The 9495-nt window shown below is 40.8% G+C and overlaps 1 long non-coding RNA gene across 1 annotated transcript; it reads right to left on the reverse strand.

Moving 5' to 3' along the window:
- Positions 1-909: 909 nt before the first annotated feature.
- On the reverse strand, positions 910-9012 carry LOC122189184. The gene is made up of 4 exons (XR_006181732.1): positions 9001-9012; positions 3971-4010; positions 1779-1915; positions 910-1030 (listed from the first exon to the last, which is right to left on the reverse strand). It is a non-coding gene; the product is annotated as an uncharacterized LOC122189184 (long non-coding RNA).
- Between the last annotated feature and the right edge of the window lie 483 nt (positions 9013-9495).

Below are 9495 nucleotides of genomic sequence, written 5' to 3' on the forward strand. Positions count from 1 at the left end.
CTCTCTGATGCATGTAGCAGTGGGGGTGGCACTTCCTGATGATCTGGAGGTGATAAGGCACTGCTACTTCTTCATGTGTGGTTTGATGTTGTAACCAGAGTCCTGGCAGCTACTGAGGATTAGCAGAGCTGTTAAGAATGCAATCTGTGTGCAGACAGGGCTTTGGTTGTTAGACGCTATCACTGAAAACTTCTTAGCAGTGTTCTCTCAGGTCCATTGCACATGAAGCAGGCTTGGAGATTAATTAATGGGAAAGAAAAAAAGATGGAAATGACACACAAGAAACTGATGTTTATGCTCAAAGCTCTCTCTAAACTATACAGTTACGTATGTGCGAGCTGTGCAGGATAAGAGTGGCAGAAAACTGAAGCAGAAGACAGACTGCAAACCTGCAGCTTTCTTCTGCTGTCACTGTTTCTGCATTTGCAAATGAGGTCACTACCACATTTCCTCTCAAGGTAGGCAGAAAGGGCAGATTAGAAGCTTGCAAACTGCAGAGTAAGTGTAGCACAGCAAGAGTTTTCCTATTTACACAGATGTTAGTTCTATGATGTTAGGCACGGCACAGTCCTTGCAGAAATGCAGACTTTCCATCCTACGTGGAAGAATACAACGAGGAAGCCAAGTGGTTTTGCTTACCTTTGAGGTGAAGATGTATGAAGATTGCTTAGGAATAAAAGATTCATGTGTTCCAGCGTGTTTTTCAGTTTCTTGAACATCCAAGTTGAGCTTGATCTTCAGAAATGTCTTCAACAACTACCACACAGCAAGCCAAGCCTTCTAGACCTCAATGCTATGTTGAATATAAAGTCAAGGTATTGGTGAAACTGAACCAATGCCGAACTGACTGATCTAGTCCCCCCCCCCCCCCCCCTTTTCTGTTCAGAATCAGTATTGACTCACAGAATAGTATCAACAAAAAAAGATAAAACCCAGGCATGCTGACAGGTCTGCTGTGGGGAAGGAGGCCATCTCCATGCTGCTCCCAGTGTGCTCACCACACGGCTTCTGTTCGGGTTCCTGCGGAAAGCTGGGGGGAGGAAAGAGAAACAGTGGCTCCCCTGTTTTCAAGACTGAGGAAACTCAGGAGACATAACCAAGATACCTGGTATTTGTATTTGTTTCCCATTATTTTGGCTGCTGAATATTGCAAAGGAGGGGTTTTAGGTCTTCTCATATACAGTAAATGGGTGAGCTCTTCCCACTAACTGGCAGGCAGAACCTATTTTTCAGGGTTGCTATCTGACTACCTACCAATAGCATGAAGACACCATTTAAAAAATACGAGAAAGCATTATTCCTTGTCACTTCTTGATTGTGACAATATGCAGACACACACACGCACCAGCCAGAAAGAAGGACTGGCACAGAAAAGAGCTGACAAAAAGGGAAATGGAGGAGAGTGTAAGAAACAAGGAAATAATAGAATGAAAAGGGAGGGAGGAAGCAGCGGGGGTTTGCTTTCGTCTTCTGCACACTCTCTGTGACAAGAAAATTACTCAGAGGTGCAGGCATTAGATGGATGTTTAAAAAGGAATAGCAGAGAAAGCTTGAATGAGACTGATCTTTTGAAACAAACAGTGCCTTATAGATGAAGTCAAATAGCTTTTACTGGGACAGTAGGTCTAGGAAGACTGCCATCAAAGTGACCTGCTCAGTCAGATACTGTCATGTTTCTCCTTTCACTCAGAGCAAAGAAACAATTTGTATGACTTATCACTTCATTATTTTATTCATTTGCTTCTTCATCCATTGCTGGGATATTTTCTGTCAGTTACCAGGTTTCTCTTGACTCTGTCTTCAGTCATGTTCACTGGCAGAAAGTGCTATTAGCTTGGAACAAATCTCTCAAGGAGAAAGATGTATTTCTCTACGCATCCCGGTAAGTCTGAAGTACTGCTGCTTCTAACGATCCCTAAGGAGAAGTAGGAAAAAAGCCAACTCTAAGCAACTTTTGCATGAGGAACTATTTAAAAATGCATGTAATCTTTTGTGTATTAATCTGGTTTTTAGGACAAAAATAATATTTGAATGTCAGCATAGAAAATAGTAAAGTCCATGCTGTGGTCAGCAATAACAAACTGGGCAGGGAAATGCAATCTTCCCTCTTCCATCCATGGAAAACTACACTGATAGTTTCTTCATCGCATTTTAAAGTACCGCAGGCTTCGTCCCCAGGGCACCATTCCCTGTCAGTACCTGCTGTCTGTAGACTATCCCAGCTGGTACACAAGGAAATGACCTTCCTTTAAATTCATAGCATTCTTCCAACTGGCATACCACTTGTTAATTGATACTAGTAGTAATGCTTCAATAATCATTACTAATATAGTAAAACAAAGCTTCAGAATATTTAGTAATTTAAAAATTACTGAAGCAGTTAGCAAAGTATGGGAGAAAGTATTTTTTCTGTAGTGCAACTCAAATTATTCTTGTGTAATTGTTTTAAGAACTATGCCTTAACCATTTAGGCAACAGGCTAACAAAAATAGATCAATTAAATATAAGATGAATATAGGATTTGGGTGACAATTTTCAACCGTGTACTATGTCCTAACACACGAACATAAGAGGATTAGGGTTGATGGCTGAACCAGTTAAAATCTCAGTTTTCTAAGATCTCTGCCACTGACCCAGAGTGTTTCAGAACTGATTTTTACAGCTGCACAGTGCCTATATTTGAGGTTTTAAAATCCCACCCTGAAAATTGTCCATAAGTTTGTCATCATTTTTTTCTAGATGAAATCTAGGAATCCACTTTCTAGATGAGATCTGTCAAGTTTGCATGATCAATCTAAAAGTCAGTCTGGATTTTGAGAGTTTTTCATAGAATCCTTAGAGTTAGAAAGGGCCTTTGAGGGCCATATAGTCCAACTCCCCTGCAATGAACAGGGACACCACAGCTACATCAGGTTGCCCAGGATCTTATCTGGCCTCGCCTTGAATGCCTCCAGGAATGGGGCATCAACCACCTCTCTGGGCAACCTGCTCCAGGGCCTCATCACCCTCACTGTAGAAGATTTTTTTTCCTTACATCTAACCTAAATCTGCCCTCTTTGAGTTTGAAATCATTTCACTTTATTCTATCACCACAGACCCTGCTAAAGAGTCTGTCCCCTTCTTTCCTGTTATTCTCTTTTAGATACTGAAAGGCTATCAGGTGTGTGTGTGTGTATGTATATCAGGTGTATATCAGATATACTATCAGGTCACTTTATCAGCCTTTTCTTCTCCAGGCAGCACCAGCTCGCTCCGTAGAGAGAGCTGTCCTTGTAGGGGAGGTGTTCCATTCCATGGATCAATTCTGTGGCCCTTCTCTGGATGTACTCCAACAGCTCTGTGTCTCTCCTATACTGAGGACTCCACATCTGGATGCAGCACTTCAGATGAGGTCTCACTAGCTCAGAGTAGAGGGGCACAATCACCTCCCTCACCCTGCTGGTCATGCTTCTGCTGCAGCCCAGGATACAGTTGGCTTTCTGCGCAGTGAGGGCACATTGCTGGCTCACAGCCAGCTTCCCATCCACCACCAGTACACCAGGTCTTTTTTGGCAGGGCTGCTCTCAATCCTTTCATCTCCCTGTTTGTATTGATAATGGGGTTTGCTTTGACCCAGGTGTAAGACCTTGCATTTGGATTTGTTGAACCTCATGAGGTTTACCTGGGCCCAGTGCTCAAGCCTGTCTAGGTCCCTCTGGATGGCATCCTGTGCCTCTGGTGTGCTGATCGCACACCACAGCCTCTTTATTTATATTTTTCACCTATCCTTTCTGATGCTGAAAGTTCAGCAGCATAGATGATAGCCTCATTAATTTCACTTGGTCAGCTGACAGGGTTGGACCTTACCAAGAATCTCTGTGCCAAACATATGCACAAAACAGGGAACTGAGAAGTAGGAAAGCAGCACTTACAATATATTTATCCCCAGATTAGAAGCACAATCAAAAAACGTTCAGATAAAAAGAACTACCTGAAAAATAGCCTGCGGTAAAACTGCTTCAGACTGCTATCTGAAATGAAGAAAATGGGAATAATGAGATCTAAACATTCTTTGGGATTTCACTCAGGAGCATTCTGCTTAAAAAAGCACGAGACCACTTGGGTGACTTGGCGTCTGCCTTGCTAAAAATATTTTTGCCTTGGAAATGAAAATGAATGGCCTAAAGAAAAAGCCTGAGAGGAATGGAGACCAGGAATCAGTATGGGACCAGGCAGAGGCAAAGCACAGCAGGGGGTCACATCATTGGAAACCACTGGAGGGGGAAGAGAAGGGAGCAAGGCCCAGGCATCCTTTATGTCTGAAATGAAGTGAATGAACACACCTCTACTGCTAAGCCTAGAAACTACTATTTTGGACATTAGCTCCCTGAAAGAAAGAAATTTCCAACATCTTGGCCTTTTCAAAGCAGATATTTTGGCTCCATGGCCATGTTATACTAAGAGAAATCTGAAGTTTTAACTAAGAGCACATCCTTCCTTCCCTGGGCAGAACCTGCTATCTGGGAGAAGTTTTATGGAGTATCTGAAAGGAAGTTCCCAGTATTATTCAACATTTCTGTATCAGATCAGGTTTTTAAAGTACAGAACAAGTCACAGTTCACTTGTTAATTAACTGAATTTCAGCAGATGGGAAAAACAGACATCGAGAGGTTAGAATAAATTGGCCGTGCAAGTTAATGGCAGTCAGGAACGTGAATAAGTAGCTCCTGGCAAACAGGGCACAAATCTTTGCCAAGTGTGCCACTGTGACAATATGGGTTTATCTGCTATCATGTGCTTTCTCTCCCCACGTGTGTCCCTTGCCAGAGGCACTGTGTAAGGCCACATGCCAGAACATCCCTCAGCCTGGCATGTAGCATGGCCCAGCCACAGCCACCGTCCTGCCCCAGCCTTCTTCCCTCAATGAAGAACTCTATTTTTCACAGACAGAAAATCTTTAACAGTCAACTTTCCACAGCTGCAAGCATCTTTCTTCACATCATTGTCCAAAGCCTTGCAGGCATGATCCACAGCAATTAGGTTTACTAGTGCATTTTAATCCTCAACGAATTTGGACGCTTTCTAGAAAGTTATCCAGTTTATGAGATTATACATGATTCAAATTATTTACTTTTTTGCAGCCTTTGAATTTCAGCCAAGACATTTCAGGTACAATGGACAATTGTTCAATACAAACTTCTTCATTAGTTTATAATCTATGACTTAATCTGCCATCCATTTGTTAAACGCTGTCAAATCTTCCTCTTTTAGAAGATTGCCCAGAATGAGACAATTCATTTTGCACGTCTCTGTGAATGATGCACAACTTTTAAAAAAGGTTTAAAAACCCCTTTCTGATGCACTCCCATCTGTAGACTCTGTAGAAGAGGCTCTCCTCATCCATGCCTGTGGATGCCAACAAAGAGCCATCCTATCTGCCAGGAGGGCTATTTTCCCAAGTCAGCCTGCTGAGCTCAGCCAGCAACCGGGCATAAATACACCTACAGGGAGGCAACTGCTGATAGAGGACTTAATTTAGGGTTCCTGAACATTCATGTCTGGATTAAAATCTAGGTCCTTGGAAACAGTTTTAAGTGCGCCAAGTATCTTTTCCATCTCCTAGCTTCTGCAAATCCCAGATCTGTACTTTCTGCAGGTATTCAAAACGTTTCTCTTATAACCACTTGGCCCATCCTCATTCTTGCCAAGGAATTAACTTGCCATGTATCTGTTGCTTCACGAGTTTATCACTAGGGAGCTTAAAATGAAAACAACTGTTTATTTATTATTTGTTTATAATTACAAAATAAAGGCAATTGCAAATATAAAATGTACCACTACCAATCCTTTGCCTTAACTTTACCTTAACTACGCTGCTGCAGTTCTGTCCCTTTACTTACTCTTCACCCTTCAGGCCTGCCTGTTTCCTGTTCCCTCCTGTGTACAGTTACTGGTGTGTGTCTCAACTCAGAGTGATCCAGTTCAGAAAAATAGTAATTTTTCTGCTTGTTTAAGTCTGCAGACTGATATGCTGTGCTCAGATGAGTAGCAGCACCAGCATGAGAGAGGCAGGCCTGACTCAGAGCAGGATTAGTTTTAACCTATCTGGGAATGACATCCTTAGGGATGCTTTGAAGTACCTTTCGGCTGCAGTAGTCAGGAGATAAGTCAGCAGCATTTGCCTCTTAATTACTGCTTTTAGGAGTGGGTTCCCTTGAAGGATACCACTTAGAGGTTTTCTGTATACCCTGAACATAGGGCCAACCTGTGTAAGATACTACTCAATATTAATAAATGAGTGAGAAGCTGGTCCCTGGCTCTTTGAACAGAGAAACTTGCTGTGGTGCTGGCTACAAAGACGTCAAAAGGCACTGAGAAACCATACTGCTACAGATCTAGCCAGAATCCCTTTAACCACATCAAAACAAAGTAGCTTTTCCATGTGTTATTTCAAATGGTACAGAGAAAGACAAATATTCTTTTCTCCACTCCACCTAATAGTATTAATATTAAATGTTTTACCTCTTCTGAAGGTTTTGAAAAAAAACAACAAACCAACAACAACAGTGAATGATTGGGTATTAACTGCCATACCACAGTGTGCTTATTTACTGCTGCTGGCCTGGCAGCTTATGGAGTAGATACTCAAACAAGCAATGGCACTGAGGAGTTACTCATAGGCCAACTGTGTTTTTTGCTTCGTTTTATCCTGTGCACCAGTCTGAAGCACTTAAGTCATACTTCATCCTTTTGCTCTGTTCAAGGCTGACCCTGCTTTTTAAATGGAAAAATATATTAAGAGAGTCATAATCATAATGCTCCCTCTGGTTCCATTAGCTTCAGAGGAACTGCATTTTATACATTATATGTGACCAAATTAAAAGGCCCAAGTTTTTTGTGTGCAGTTCCTGACTTATAGAGGCTGGGTATAATTACTTCTTTTAGAGTATTGCTATTATACTGCAATTTGCACAAGGGTCCAAAAGCCTTCCGATGTGCCAGCCGAGTCAAAAACTCCACCACTTTACAATCAAGAGCAGGACTGCTGCTTTGCTCATTTCAGTACAGGTGGACAATTAGGTAATTAGGGCAGAATTAACCCCCTCGCCCCCAAATTATTGTACTGCATTGTACTGAAGTATAAAAAGAAATGCTGAGTTTGGAATATATATATTGATCCCATTTGATCAAAAGTGAGGAACATATATTAAACCACGTCTGCAATAAGTATTTTTAAGTGTGCAGCTTGAAATGCTGAAGAGGCTCTACGTAAGATCTTCATACTGAGATTCATAAAACCATTTCCTCTGCAACCTTAAAGAAAAAGTCACTCTTCCTGTTCTGTACTAAAATGATGCACCATTAAGAAGCAGCCATCTCAGTGAACAGAAACAATTGTTAGTACAACCAAAATACCCTCATATGAAGCATTTTAGTAATGTCATGATTTCAGGTATCAGCTTGACCTTCAGCTCAACAGAACAGAGACACAAGGTGCTTTCAGTCACATTTCGGCAATTTGACGAACTAATGAATAATCAAATGATAATAGCTGAGATCAAACCAAAACATTTGCAGGACATCTCCAACTTAGATTTATGTTGTGGATTGCTATGGAAGTTTAAAGACTGAGTCTTTTTTTTTTTTGGTCTGTTTAAATCTTAACTGAAAACTGAATGTCACAAAAGCAAAAATTACAAAAGAAAACACATCAAAACACATCAAATCACTGCAGAGTTGGTATACATGGGCTCCCCATTCATTTCCAACAGATTGCAGATACCTTGTTCTTTGCCCCACCAGCACTTTGAGTTGTTTATTATAAAGTTCTCTCTTTCCACTGCTCCCATATAAAGCAGCACTTTCCCAAGACTGGATGAATTCAGTGAATTGCCATTTTCAAGAGATTGGTTGAAATGGAAAAGATTTTGACAGATACATATTCTGAAATATTAACAAAGAAAAATAATGAAGGAAATTTAATTTTTTTTTGCTTTGAATTCTCAAACCAATTATTTAGTCTCTCATTTCAATATTTTTAGTGCACTTTCCCAAGATACTCAGAAATTGATGGCAATTATTCTGCATTTGCCCCTTTTGTTGCATATGGCAAGTAAATGCTCTGTGAAGCTTATCCTATTTCATATTTCATACCTTTAAATACATTATTTCACTGGTATTTTCTATTAATGTTATGATTTCAAATAGAATTTACTTTGCTAGTATCACTTTCAGGCTGTCCTGACATGCAAAATTAAAGCACATCACTGCAAGGAGTAGCTGTCATTCATTCTTTCTCTTGTTATGGCACTGCTAACATTGGTATTACAAGTTGTTACATCTGTACCCTTAAGTACATTTTTTCAGATGATACCTGTTTTTTTTTCCCCCCCCTTTAGAAGTGTTGAAAGCTAAATATATCGCTTATTCTTCTAATCTTTCAAAGAAATGCAATCACTTTTGACAATTCAAAGAAACTTGATATCTCTTTAGTACTTGCCTCTGGCTCTCTTTCTTTTTTTTTTTAATTTGTAAGAAGGTAACTCACTAAAAATGTCACTTTTGTGCTTAGAAGAAAATTGTTTTTAAAATCTGTACAATGGCAAGGACTGGGGAGACTTTCATCTCAGAAAAGCTTTTTTTTTCCAACTCAAAGGATTTGTCTTTTTTTATCTAAACTATTCATCTGGAGTCCCTTCTAGGTGCAGAAAATCCAGTCATCACATCCTGTGTCAGGATAGGTGAATCATCACCTGAAAGCGTCCGCTCCCTCTCAGCTGAAAATAGGAGCAGCTGGGGATGACTTGGTCTGACCGTGAGCCAGCTCCTGCTGTGGCCATTCTGTGCTGGGGGGGATGAACCCTACCCAAAGTCCCTATCTGCATATAAGCCATGGTAAAACTGTCAGCTAGAGACATGAGTGTATAATCAACAGATATTAAGATGCTACAGTCATAAAATAAACAAGAGAGTTAGGCGAAGTAGACTATTATAACAAAAGAGAATAAATGGAAGGCTTACCCTTAGTTGGACTCACCACAGAACACCAGAAGGAAGGATCTCCAGATGAGATCCTTCCCCACTGGTAGCCAGCTCTTAAATAGGTCTAGGAGGAGCCTGGCTCCCCCCCCTTCCAGCAGCACAGGAGAATTGCCTTCACCTGTGCTCCTCTGGCTGACTCATGGCTCGCCTCAGGTGATCAATCAGAGGTTCAGGCCGTGACTCAGTAGTTCCCATACACATGAGGAAACATCAGCTTGCTTAAAAAATACATGGGAAAATTTGTTTCAGATGAGAAGACCTAGAAACAGTAATGCTATCAGACATCTGGCGTTTGGTACGGGCATCACAAATTCTATAACTATGGTTTTATTCTCACTATGAGAATAGTCTCCTAGTTTCATGGAGTTATTTTCCAACTCGTTTTTGTCTCTCACATCCCTGCATTAGCTCAGTTAGTCTTTTTGTAAAGTTTTGTATTTTCAAGGTAGTTTGTTTCCAAGTATGCTAAGTATT

The sequence above is a fragment of the Lagopus leucura genome, unplaced genomic scaffold (assembly GCF_019238085.1).
Source record: "Lagopus leucura isolate 7727_CA_CO unplaced genomic scaffold, USGS_WTPT01 Super-Scaffold_100157, whole genome shotgun sequence".
Lineage (NCBI taxonomy): Eukaryota > Metazoa > Chordata > Aves > Galliformes > Phasianidae > Lagopus > Lagopus leucura.